Below are 13,055 nucleotides of genomic sequence, written 5' to 3'. Positions count from 1 at the left end.
CACCCCAAACTCAAGAAGCTGGTTTCCTAGAAAGGAGAAGGCTGCCTGTATATGGCTGCACTGAGAAACAGGCGAAGGTGTGTGGGAGAGGGATCACTGCAGGAAAGGATGGGTGACTGGCAACAGGATGGGTGGTGTCCTGGCAAGAGTCCCTGCTGGCACTGTACCAATGTGTGCCCGTGGTCACAGTGGAACAAAGCGGTGGGCTGAGCTGTTGGTGGGTCCTGCTCTGCATCAGAGGTGCTTGCATTGTAAAGGCACACTGCTAAATCCAAAGGAAACTCCTGCTCAGTAAACTTTTGTTCTTGCAGGACCTCAAGAAAAATCTTCCTAATTGCTGGTTTGGACATCATCTACGCCTGGAGTGTCGGTGTGACTTTTCCATTCATATCTGTTCACGGATGAAAGAATGTGTGGCAAATACCCAGCATAATTATGCATGTTTCTAATGTTTCAGCTTGTATAATACCGCCCACCTTCCCAGAGAGGTCAAGTTACTGTTTTCAGGAGCTGCAGTTTAATGATGCACGGTGTGCTCAGGGGAGACGGTGGACTAACAGCCCTGTAAGTTCAGTCGTTTTTCTTTTTTGGGAGGTAGTGAAAACAGATGGGTTTTGTGTTGCTGAGTAGGTGTAAGTGTTGTAATCTAAGGCTGCTTAAGTATACCTAAATGTGGACATGCTTGTGGCATGGAGTAGCTTGCGTATGAATGGTCGTATGTTGTCAATGGAAGTATTGTGAACCATGTATGTTGGTGTGTGTGAGGAACTTGGTGGTGCTTTGTGGGGACCAGACTGCACACAGGCCCTGCACAGAGCAGCCTATGGGGCAGGAGCTGGTGTACAGCCATCATGGTGTGTTGCTTTACATCTGCAGCACCCCATCACAGTAAAGAAACGCTGCAGAACTCTGTGCGGTCTGTCATGTCTTCTGCCCTCTCCTTCCCCCAGTTCTGCAGGCTGCAGTGAAAGTCTATGGCTTTCCAGGGAGAATAGGTTGGGTCTTCCTTGCTCTGTCACCTCTGTTTTGTGGTCTGTGTGAGTACGGAGGATTTCTGCAGCTTTGCATTTCTCTTCCTGGCTGCTTGAGGGGAGCATGTTTAAAATCAGTTTGTGTATGTGTTCCCTTCCTCTTCCTATCTAGTTCAAGATGTTAAACTACAACCCCCAGCGCTTGGAGCCTGCAAATCCAGCATGTAGTGCTATTGTAGTGGTGTTCTCCCTATTTTATTTTTTAATGAAAGATACATGAGTACTGGGGTTTGTGCCAACCTTATTTTCAAACAGTTTCTAATCTGTGTCATTGCTGAGTGTGCTAGCCATAACAGTTTCAGTAAGAACATCCACACTGGTACTGCATGTCTTTCTGTTGCTGTTCTTTTTACCTCCTGTTAGCATTAACCCTAGCTACTTTCATGCTTAATTTGTGAGGGATGCAGTCAAATGGCTCATTGAAATGTCAGATTTCCATTGCAATGCAATTGGGGAAAACTTTTTTTTTTTGAGAGTTAGTGGTGAGACTCTGGAGAATAATCCTTGAAAGGCCATGCATTTGTTTGCTTACTGCTTTTGGTCACCAAGTACCTAAGAATTTTTTTTTCTGTCTAAAACCCCTTATTGGGAAACACACCTATAACGTCTTATATGCAGTTGTTAGTCTGGATTAGTTTTTTCCACAAATTATAGATGTGGAATTTTGTCTTTATCTTTTCTTGCTCAAGCCACTGATTCAGAATATCTCATGAGACAGCTGTCTTATTTCTTTTTTTCCCTTCTGCACTAGAGAAGCAGTACTGCCATGGCAGGTGCCCTTAGTGATTTGTGATAGTTTCTACTTCTGTAGATCAGTACTGTGCAGCTCAGGGGGTTCACTAGGCTGAAAATATGACATACTCATATATTGGCTTGGAATCAGATGTTTCTTAGAGATGTAACAGGAGTGTGATAGATGCAGAGGGCATTTTCCAAAATGTGCTCTGAGATCATTCTACAGTGGCATTTATAAAAATCCCGTCTGTTAGGAATATATGCTTTGGCTATATCACTAAGGATATGGTAGTAAGATCTTGGAAAAGCTCCACAAGTACCTGGGCAAACAAGTAAGAAAAAGTAGAGTGACTTGGCTGAGGTTCACCTTGGTGCCAGAGGGAAACATCAGTCCTGTTGTCTTTTCCTGCCAGCTTGAAGTCAGGATGTTATCCAGTCCCAAGGCAAAGGGGAGCTTCACCCTTAAGGCTGATGTGGAGATGCATATATGGAACATGGATTCCCTACCACACAGATTCTTGGAGTGGTTAATGCAAGCTAGTTGCTTTTTGTATGTTTTGGTTTTAGCTATAGCTGTATTACACCCATGAATGTTTTGTGATACCTGACAGCTGGGGTGTGTTCTCATTTCCCATAGGTGTGGGTAAACAGCACAAAGGAAGGGCAATTTTTACGTAGGTTTACCTGTATTGCTTGAAGTCCAGCAATTAACAGTTTTGGAGCCCATCATGTTTACAAGAGCTTGAGCTGTTATTTCTGGAGATAATAGCAATCAGCTCTTCATTGTGACTGTTGAGATTGCTTACTGAAGGATCTTTATGCTTACAAGCTGATGGAGTCCTTCCCCTCACTTCCTGTTTGACCAGTTCTTAAGGGAGCAGGGGTTATGTGGGTGGTCATCAGGAGCAGCCCTGCACCCGTGTCCCACCTACATGAAGTAATTGATCAAGTGAGATAATATTTTATGGTCCCTTTCAGCTTCATTCTCCACCTTCCCAGTTATTTTCCACTTCAGGACAAAAGGATGACCTTCACAGCTTTTCCTAATCTCTGGTCTCTCCTCTAGAAAGCAAAACCAGATCAGGTACTTACTTGCTTGCCAGAGGAGTTTAATGATATGGTAAAATGTGGCAAAGCAAAGGATATAACCAAATAAAAGGTGTAAAAAAAAAAAAAAAAAAAAAGTAACTAGTGCATAGATCCTTAATCTCTTAAGTGAAGACCATCTTGTCATTTTAGTTTAACTTATTTCTTGAACCATTTCTAGGCAACTTGTTTCAGCTGTGACAGCCCTTATTCCCTCCATTTTTGGCCTAATGACTAAATTGACTTTGTAAAATACGTCTTGCTTTAGAGCCATGGAAGATATTACATTTCTAAATCTGAGCCATCTGACTTTTGGTAGTGAAATAATCTGGACAGGTAACAAAGAATTCCATCCCCCTGTGACAAGGAGGAATGTCTGCTGGTCTGTATATTGACTTCCCCTCTTACTCTATAGATAGGTTAGGAGGGGCATAGTTTTTGAATCGTAGAATGGCCTGGGTTGAGAAGGACCTCAAAGTTCTAGTTTGAACCCCCCCTGCCATGAGGAGGGTTCCCAACCACTAGACCAGGCTGCCCAGAGCCACATCCAGACTCTCCTTGGATGCCTCCAATGCATGGGGCATGCACTACCTTTCTGGACAACCTGTTCCAGTGCGTCACCACCCTCTGAGTGAAAAACTTCCTAACATCTAACCTAAATCTCCTCTGTCTTAGTTTAAAACTATTCCCTTGTCCTGTTATTATCAACCCATGTAAAAAGTTGTTCCCCATCTTGTTTATGTGTTCCCTTCAAGTACTGGAAGGCCACAAATGAAGCCTTCTTGGAGCCTTCTGTTCTCAAGCTAAACAAGCCCAGTTCCCTCAACTTCCCTTCATAGGAAAGATGATCATTTTAGTGGCCCTCCTCTGAACCTGTTTCAAGAGCTCTGTATCTTTCTTGTGTTGGGGCCCCCAGGCCTGGATGCAGTACTCCAGATGGGGCCTCACAAGAACTGTGTAGAAGGGGACAATCCCCTTCCTCTCCCTTCTTGCCAGCCGTTTTTAATGCAGCCCAGTTGGCCTTCTGGGCTGCCAGTGCACACTGCTGACTCACGTCCAGCTTTTTGCCCACCAGGACCCCCAACTCCTTCTCCACAGATCTGCTTTCCAGTTCTTCCCCAGTCTGTATAAATACCTGGGATTGTCCTGGACCAAGTGCAGCACCTTGTACTTGGCCTTGCTGAACCTCATTAGGTTCACATGGACCCACTTCTTAAGCCTGTCCAGGTCCCTCTGAATAGTGACTTTCCTGCAAATGGGAAAGAAGAAAGCACTAAGTGAGCTCTAAGCAGTGTCAGTGAACCTTCATCTGTGACAGTAGCCTTGTTAGTGAGCAGATATTTGTGATGAGTCGTTCCAGAAGTGATCATCATTTTTCTGGTTAAAGCTTAGATTTCTGTCTACCAGCTGAAAATCTCCCCTAGAATGTTAGTTGTGTTTCAGGAAGGTTTTCCTTGTCAAATGAAGATTACCCTTCAGAAAGCTGAAGTCTGCTTTTTAGTGAGGAAGGTGCTTGGAGAAGGACATGATCTGATCTGAGGATATGGTAAGCAGCAAGTCATCTTGATCTGGGTTATCAGCTAAAGGTATTAAGTGACAGCACATCTACTCATATATATGGGTTTTGGGTTCTACTACTTTGTCTCAATCTGGACCAGTTCTGTTGAGTAGAGACCAACAAAGACTGAACGCTTTGGTAAAGTGTTACCTAGGACATTACTGTATTTCATCCACAAACTTGCAGCCTTTGGATTAAAAAAATAAAAGCCTTTGTCTTTTGAAGGAGACAGTTTTTCTGTTGTCTGTCCTACATATGTATTAAATACCTGTTGAGGGAAGTCTTACGCTTTGAGTGATCATATAGCAAATGTATTTTTGACATCCTTCAGTTTTTCTTTAGCTGATACACTTTGTGTCTAAGCATGAGAACTGTTACTCTAACGCATGCTTACCAAATGTTATTTAATTTCTAGTAAATTAATATTGTTTTTTCCAACAATGATTTTTCCAGTAGTATAGGACTAATATTTGACAATGCTGGACCTGATGGTTTTGAGTGCTTGTCCTATCTGATAAGAGCAAAGAGAGCTCAGAACTGTGTGGTTCCATGCTGTAGGAAAGCAGGGCGCTTTCCAAGAGAAAACAGTTGTCCCAGTGCTCTTGCTAAACAGTCTGCTTGTTCAAACTAATCACTTTATGGGTCTGCAAGGTTTCAGTTGGATACGGTGCAAACCAAGGCCAAGGTGAAGCTGTCCTTGCAGGCACTACAACCTCTACCTGTGCAAACTAATTGAAATGTGAGAAGCCAGTCCTGCCTGCCAGGTTCTAGAAAGTGTATCCCATTTACCAGCAATGTGAGTCCTGTTGCTAAAGTAACTCATGTATAAATTCATGGACTGTGCTTTGTGGAAGGTATGCCAGACTTGAGAAATGCCATCCTTCCAATCTTAGACTTAGGACTGGCCAGGAAAGGTCTGGTTTTAGGTGTGGATTGAGAAGCAGTGACATATGGGCCAGGGACTGTTCAGACAGTGAAACTACTTGTTCAGAATAGCAGTAAAACACTTCTGTGACTTCTGCTTGCTTTGTGCCACTGTAAATGACCTCTGCATATCTATTCTGTGCTAGCTAGCTGTGTTCTGTTGCAGGTTATATTATCTGCCAGATGTTCCTCTTTCCTCTCTCTTTCTGGCTGCGGTTTCTATTAGAGCGGGTGCTTCAAGCTGCTACTGTGTGTTTTTTCCTTATGGTGTGCTTTAACAAGTCTCAAAAAGTTCAAAGTCCAACTGCAGTATGTGAAGAGCTGACCTCTGTTCCAACAGGAGGCATCAGTTATAGCAGATAAGGTACCTTTGGCTTTAGCCCAAGACTTGTTTTATCACCTTAATGTTAAAAGGAAAGCCGTGGAGTTTGGCAACACTAGTTTGTTTTTTTTTTAATGTACTAACTACTACAGTGGCTCCTTTATCTGCTGTTTGCAGTGTACCAGCTTGTGAACACTTACATGAGCACGTACGAGCATCTCTCCTTGCTATGTCTTGAGATGAGAAATTGAATTGTTGTGGGCTGAATAGCTGTAGCTGAAGGGTTGGCAGACTTTCACCATTATTACAGTTAGCCTCTGAGGAGCTGACCTGAAACTTCTTTGCTGAGGCCAAGGAGACTGTCCACAAATACACTCTCTTATGGCCTGCCTCCTAATAGCCTAGCATCCTCAATACAAACCAATTATCTTGATATTTGGGAAGAATTAAGCTAATGTATAGCTTGGTGTGGCCTACTATAGATTATCTTTAAATTTGAGATTAATGTGGCATCTTTTGAGATGAAATGCCCTTCTGTTAGGTTCTTCCTTGATATGAGACTCATCTATGATGTGGGTGACAGTGCTTGGGGGTGTGTTTGACCAAAAAGCATATTTGGTGAGGGGAGATTCCCAAGGCATCAGTGTAGTTATCATGGCAACCTGCCTAGATTAATTACTGTCTCCAGGATTAATCAGTATGTTGCTTTGTGCCATGCAGACAGAGCCTTAGTTATTTCCTTCATCAATTATGAGATCTTATGTCAGTGAAGTGTATCAGGATTGAATGTTACTTTGGGATATGTGGTAGCCTTCTGTCCAAAAATACATGTATTCACTAACACGTAGTCTTGTTACCCTGGAAAATGCATCTTCAAATATGAATTTATTTCAAAACTTTTATTCCCTAGTGAGAGTATAATTACCCTTTTGATGCTAGGCTGCGCATCTTTAACTGACTTCAAAGCATCTGATGTGATAATGAGGCATTTTTAGTGTGTTGTCCACGTGTGTCCCTGCAGTTGAGGGGCTGGTGTTATTTTAGACCAGCATAACTTTCTCTTCAGGTAAGAGAATCTGGAGGTCTGCTGGTGGGAAGTGTGTGTGTGGGAAGAGGTGTTGAACAGTATTAAAATGAAAAAGAGAAGATTCAGTGTATATATTACCAGTCTGTGGAGAGCTTGTCAAACTGAAATATGCCTGTGAAATACACAGACTTCCCATGGAAAATTGTCTACACAAGTTTGCAGAATCTGTTACGTATCCAGCTTTGTTTTAAATGTAAAGTGTTACCAAGCATAGAGCATCCTGTAAAGATGACCAACTTTATCAGCACTTGCTCCTGCTGGTATATGTAATATCTCTGCTTGTTTTTCTGTATCTGTTCTCATTTCTGCTTTTCTTTGCCTCTGCTTAGTACTCAGTTGTGTTAATCAGTTAAGTCAGTTTTTTTTTCCCAGGATTAAATTTAAATTGCTATTTGCAAGGCAGTTTAGAAGAACAGTTCCTTTTTGATAGGAGATGCATAAATCCATTCTATAGGGATTAAAATCCTGCTTGCAGTGTTGCATATATATATTTAAATCTCCATTGTGTCAGAATGTTTTTTCTAATGTTTGATGTTTTGATTAACACCTGTTAGGTGTGGTTTGTTCTGTCCTTAAGGGAAAATGAGTGTGCAGCATGTTTTTTTTTTCTGTTTTGATGGGGCTTGGATGTGTGGGAGTCAAATGACTGTTTGCTGTGATTTTTTTTTTGGGTTAAAAGGCAAAACTGAAGCTTTTTTTTTCCCCATCTGGCATGGAGGACAACAATGTGATAAATCTTAGCTCCTAAAGGATTTCTGATTCTTTTTTGTCTGCTTGTCTTAGAGGGGTGATTCTCAAAGATGTCACTTGTTCATCTTGAAGCTGGAGCCATGTCCTAGTCCTGGCTATTGTCATATAGTTTTGCTCTCAAATCGATCATTCCCAGATGTTGGCATAAACACTTGCTTCAGCTGAATTAGACTGACTACCTGCTACAGATTGATCTGATACGGATATGATGGCTGTGGGAGAACAGCCAAAGAGAAAATATTTTGAGGCAAAATTGAATCATGAGTAATATCTGAACAATCTTGACATCATGTTGTAGGCACATAACTCTCTGGGGATGGTAACAGATATTTGAAAGACAGTTTTATTGCACCTTTGAAACATCAGCTTGGACATGTAACTGTGATTGAATGTCTTGAAATTGATGGCAGAAGTCTTGAAGTATCAGACTGAGGCTCTAAGAATAATCTGCTGTAACCCTGTTTCCTACAAAACTAGGGAACAGGAGGCTGTACAGAATCACATTGACTGGTGCTTCCCATTACCTATGAATATATAGCTCCAAGGATGTAACTATGTTCTGTGGTCAGGTTTCCTTGTGTGTTACTGATTTCTTTATTTTTAGGTAAATTAATATTTAAATAGTCTGAAATACAACAACTGTTTTTAGAATGAATACGTAAAATGCATATAAACGAGTTTGTATTTTGCATTAATGCATGTATGTGTACTTGAACGTACTGGAGAACCGATGGATGGAGGGAGGAAGAAATGGACCCTCATTTCCTGAGGGTCACTTAAGAACACTGAGTACTGTTTTAAAGCCTCCCTATGGGAACATTTGTGCGGCTTTTGGATTCCTGACAGCTTCTATGGACCTATCATCAAGGAACCTAAATGTGCATCTCACACACTTTTCTCTTAGAGTGGGAAGTTCTTAATTCTTGTGGTCACTGGATTTCAGATCCAGTTGTCCCTGTCTTATTCTCTCTGCATTCTCAGGCAACATCCCTGTAATCTTCACAAGCTACGTATTCCTGCCACCACTGCCTGTGCAATTTGGTTTTGTTTCAGTGGGGCTACAAGGCTTTAACTTAACCCAGCTGGTCTTCTGCCTCCCATGTGCAACTTCTTGTAAGTTGGGATTGTGAGCTGTTGTGTCTTAAGAAAAATACCTATCTGTCTACCTTGTGAAGACAGTTTCCCTTAGTAGGCTGTTCTGCACTGACCCATTTTGAGGACTTGTTTTGAGTAAAAATAATTACTTTGTAGTCCATTAAGCTTACACTTCTGTAGTTCTTACAGGTTGAATCAAAAATTTCTCATGTTCTCATACCAAACCTTTAGAGAAATATGCAGTAAGACCTGGATGTGTCTTTTGCGTGTGGGGGGGAGGGAAAGGGATCTTCAGAACTTCTGAAGTCATGCCAGACAGATTGTTCTCATGTCTCATTGCTAGGTAGCTGTCAGATGTCCTACCAACATTGTCTAACTGCTGAATGTCTGCACATGGTGAGACTCCAGCGCAGTCTTAGTATGTAACTGGTTGTCTGATGGGGTGTATCAGTGCCAGAACAGGGGCCTTGGTGTCTCTGTCCACCTGTGGTTTTGGGAAATCTGCTTATTTATGACTTCAAAAATGCCTAATTATTTGGAAGTTAGAAATAAGTTGTCTAAACCTTGCTGGCAGAACATCTTACCTGAACTGCTGTGTAAGAAAAGGAAAGAGCTGTCCTATGTTCCAGTGAGTGGTGCGGCTATGAAGTTAACTGCAGTCTATGTGTCTTTATAATAGTTGGAAGTGCAAATCCCTGCAAGATAAGAATTCTAATAAAGGCCAGTCAGGGAAATAAGACAGAGCAGACAATCGTCTCTTCTTTTACAGCTGTCTATAAAATGCATCCATGTCTTACATATGCAGAGGCATTCTGAGTTATACAGTACTACTGCTTAGCTCACATGGACTTCTGCTGCATTTCCCAGTTCAGATTAGAACTGGGTTGCATACTTTACGCTGCTGTGTTTCCCTAACTGAGATGGCTGGTGTATCCTGTTGTGTCCAAGCTTTGTTCCTGTTCATTCACATGGACTGCTGTTTGAACAAAGAGGATTTAAACTGGGAGCACTACAGAGTGACATATCTTTTGCAAGACGTGTGCTTTCTTTTTAGGGTGTGGTAACCAAAATACTGCTTGTATGCATTACATCTTGAAAGCCAAAAACAACAGAACAATCGTGAATATGAAAGGTTAATGTTGTTACTGTTTAGTAGCATGGCTTTACCAGGTGTTTGCAGCTTTGTGTGATATATTGCCCAACATGTGTAATGAGTGCTTACTTTTCATTTCTCGTAGGATGACTTTCAGATTCCTGAATGTGCTGTCAGATGCTGAAGTATCGAACTAGCTGAATCTTCTGCCTTTATTTTCACTGCTCAGAAAAGCCTAAAGGAAAGAAGACTGTCATTTCTGTTACAATGTTTTAAGGTAAGATGTGACATGTTTTGCTAGGGGAAAGTGGGAAGATGATGAATATAAAGATATGGTCCCATGGACTTAACCAGTCCCATCTCTGGGTTCGTAGTAAACCATATTGTTGCAATATCTGTATTCTCTGTAACACAGGATCAGACTGTAAGTATTTGCCAGCCAGGATAAAATACTACCTCAAGAAGCTAAAAAATGATGCAATGAAGAAATAACTTGCTATATTTCCCTGGATAACCAGTTCTATCTATACATATATCCTTCCATTAGACTACCTTAATACCCCAAGTGCATGTTAATGAAGTTTTAGTAGTGAAAAGATTTAGTCTTCTGTCTCCATAGGATGTCAGGTTGAGACGTCCTTCACCAAAAAATATGGATAAGAGAAACTGAAGACTGTAAAAGCTGAATGAAACTGTATATCTATAGCTGGTTAAGTGACCATTCTACTCTAACTGAAGGTGCTGCACTGTCAATGCCTTCATTAATTTAAACATGCCTGTATTTTGCACCTGTCTGTTCAGCTTCATATCTATATTATCTGTTCCATGGTAAATGCTGCTGTTTCTTTTTGACCAGCTATATTGTGTACACTGCACGCACAATGCAGTCTCTCCACTGTAGAGGCATCTGGGTAAGCAGGGGTTGTGCCTGAATTAAGCTTGTGATAGGCCAATCCCAGAGAGCTCATCACTTTGTGAAGAGCCTCTTTGTTGCTGTGTCCCTGGGTTCCCTCATGTTTGACAGCTACTATCTGGAATGGTCACTGACACCTTATTTTCTTTAAGGAACTACTTCCTTCATCTTTGTTATGTGCACTGTATTGTGCTGTGGGTTTGGGTGAGAGAGATCTTCTAGAACTTATCTCTTGAAGGTTAGATATGGGACTGTGGTCACTGGCTATCTGAGGTAGTTCACTGCAGTTTAAGTGCTGTCTTGTGCAAACAGACATACCTCAAGACAGTTCCTTTCACACCTGTCCTGGGCTCTCACTCCTAGTTTTCTTTAGAAAAAGCCCTGGAAAGTGAATCCAGTCTTCTTTGCTGTCAAATAACTGCTTTCTGCTAGGGAAAGGCATCCACAACTGCTTCTAGGACCCACGGCAGGGAGGAGAAAATCCTGAAAAGTCTAAATAGGGAAACTCCTTGTCACTGCACTGAGGTTTGTCCCAGTTCCTGCGCAGCTGCATGCCACAGCTGTGCCCTGACTGTGGTGAGGTGCACCTACAGCCAAAGCACAGCTTTCTGGCCTTAGGGGGCAAGGATGTGTTAGATGGCTTTGCTCATCCCTGGCCTGCATCTCTGAGTAGGGTGAGCGTATGAATAGCTGCAGCTTGGCTGTGGGGGGGAATGTGTGAGGGTATTTGAGGTGCAGTGTGGGATAGGAGGAAATTTTAAGGAGATATGTGGACCAAGATAAAGTGTGAGTACAGAAAGGCTGTAAAAGTTGCACTGGCTGTCTCAGAGCCAAAACAGAAGTGACTGCCTGGCTCCTCCCTGAGAAGGACAGGAAGCAACATTATTGTTAAGAAGCAGACTCCTCCAATTTCAGCCCTTGTCACAGGGCTGTGACAGCAGAGTGTCCATCTTAGGTCCATGCAGGTGCTCTGCTGCTCTTATGTACTAATATGGCTGCCATAATACTGGGTCTTTTAAGTTGTAAGTCAGCATCCTCTGAATAGAGTGCTTGATGATGGTGCTTGTGCTGAATTCCATGATCAGGTGTGGTAATCTGGGAGAAACAGCATGCTTCATAAAATTAATTTTTATAAAGCCAAGGTTTGCCTTACTGGGATTGCCTGGGTTTTTTCAATGCCATGTCTTGGAGCCTTCATTTATGGAAGTGTTTTAGTTCACTCCAGTCTCCTCAGACTTCAAATTACAGTTTGTCATTTAACAGCAGGGTAAATGACACAAACCTGGTGTCTTTTTTTTCTGGGAGGTTTAACAAAAATACCCAGTAGCTACCTTCCTTAGCTAAATCTATAGTTTTTTTCATTTCGACTTGTTCATGGGAACCTGGATGCACAGACCTGGTGGCAGCATCCTTTTGCTGCTGTTGTCCAGCTCTTATGCTCAGAGTCTTTTAACGCTCACGTTTCAGATATGTAGTGTAATTCAGTTAAGTGCTGGGACTGATGTGACATGAAGACCTAGGACTGACTGAACATAACTGGATTGTTCTGTACTATCTTTTGCTTTAGGATGCCTGCTGGGGAGCCCAACCTTCAGCTTCTCTACTAGTGTTGTAAACATAATGAAGAAATTTCAGTGTGATGACTAGTTCATTAAGCTGATAAAAGCCAGCTATGTGTTTTTCTGATTTATGATGTGTAAAAGACTAAAAAAATCTATTAAATCTTCAGGGCTACCTAAATGTACACAAAACTGGTCAAAACCATCTTTTTCTCTTGGCTTTTTTTATTGGGACTTGAGCAGTTCAGCACCTGTCTTAGGATTTCTGGAGACTGCTGGTCAATTTCTAGAACTGAAAATAAGTTCTTCTCTTGCTTTAGATATTAATTGTAATGGATTCAAGGCATTGAGTTGTTGCATGTAAATAACCTTTTATGCTCTTTATTTGTAAGCCATAAGAGCAACTCATCTTGCTTTCTGCTAAATGTACTTCTAACTTTTCTAAGGAGATGCTTTGTCCACGAAGACCTGTGGCTCAGCATGCTAATAAAACTCACTTTATGCCTTTAAAATGTTTATTCAGAGTGGCCTGGCTAGCTTACAGTAGCTGTGTGGGTGGACTGTCCTTGAATTTTGTAGACTTAATTTAGTACTACACAATACCTAGTGATGGAAAACAGCTATAAATTGTCTGTGCGCAGCCATGCATTATTGATAAAGGGTAGAATAAGCTCCACAATTCCTTTAGTTGATGTTGTTAGTGCAACAGCTAGCTGATTTAAGATTTTCTTCCCCTATTGGCTGCAAAATGTCTCTTCATTTTCAACTCTGAATTTGCTCCTGAATCTTGATTTGTGTGGGTGGGGAGGCTTGCTGTTTCTCCAGTGCAAGTAAATAGAATAGAAATGTATCCATGGAGAAGAAACAAGCTCAGTGCATGGGAAAGCCAGGAAAACAGTAAA

General features: G+C 41.7%; 1 long non-coding RNA gene across 1 annotated transcript in view; it reads left to right on the top strand.

Annotated features, from left to right (window-relative positions):
• Positions 1 to 9,925, top strand: part of LOC136053472 (uncharacterized) — a 28,828-nt gene extending 18,903 nt beyond the window's left edge. Inside the window, exon 3 of the long non-coding RNA XR_010622653.1 lies at positions 9,827 to 9,925. This is a non-coding gene — a long non-coding RNA (uncharacterized LOC136053472). The remainder of the gene's footprint in view (positions 1 to 9,826) is intronic.
• Positions 9,926 to 13,055: the final 3,130 nt, after the last annotated feature.

The sequence above is a fragment of the Cyrtonyx montezumae genome, unplaced genomic scaffold (assembly GCF_038088225.1).
Source record: "Cyrtonyx montezumae isolate F1298 unplaced genomic scaffold, pur_monq_1.0 scaffold_30, whole genome shotgun sequence".
Taxonomy (NCBI): domain Eukaryota; kingdom Metazoa; phylum Chordata; class Aves; order Galliformes; family Odontophoridae; genus Cyrtonyx; species Cyrtonyx montezumae.
The sequence above is the reverse complement of the archived record's forward strand: the minus strand, read 5'-3'. Positions and strand labels throughout refer to the sequence as shown.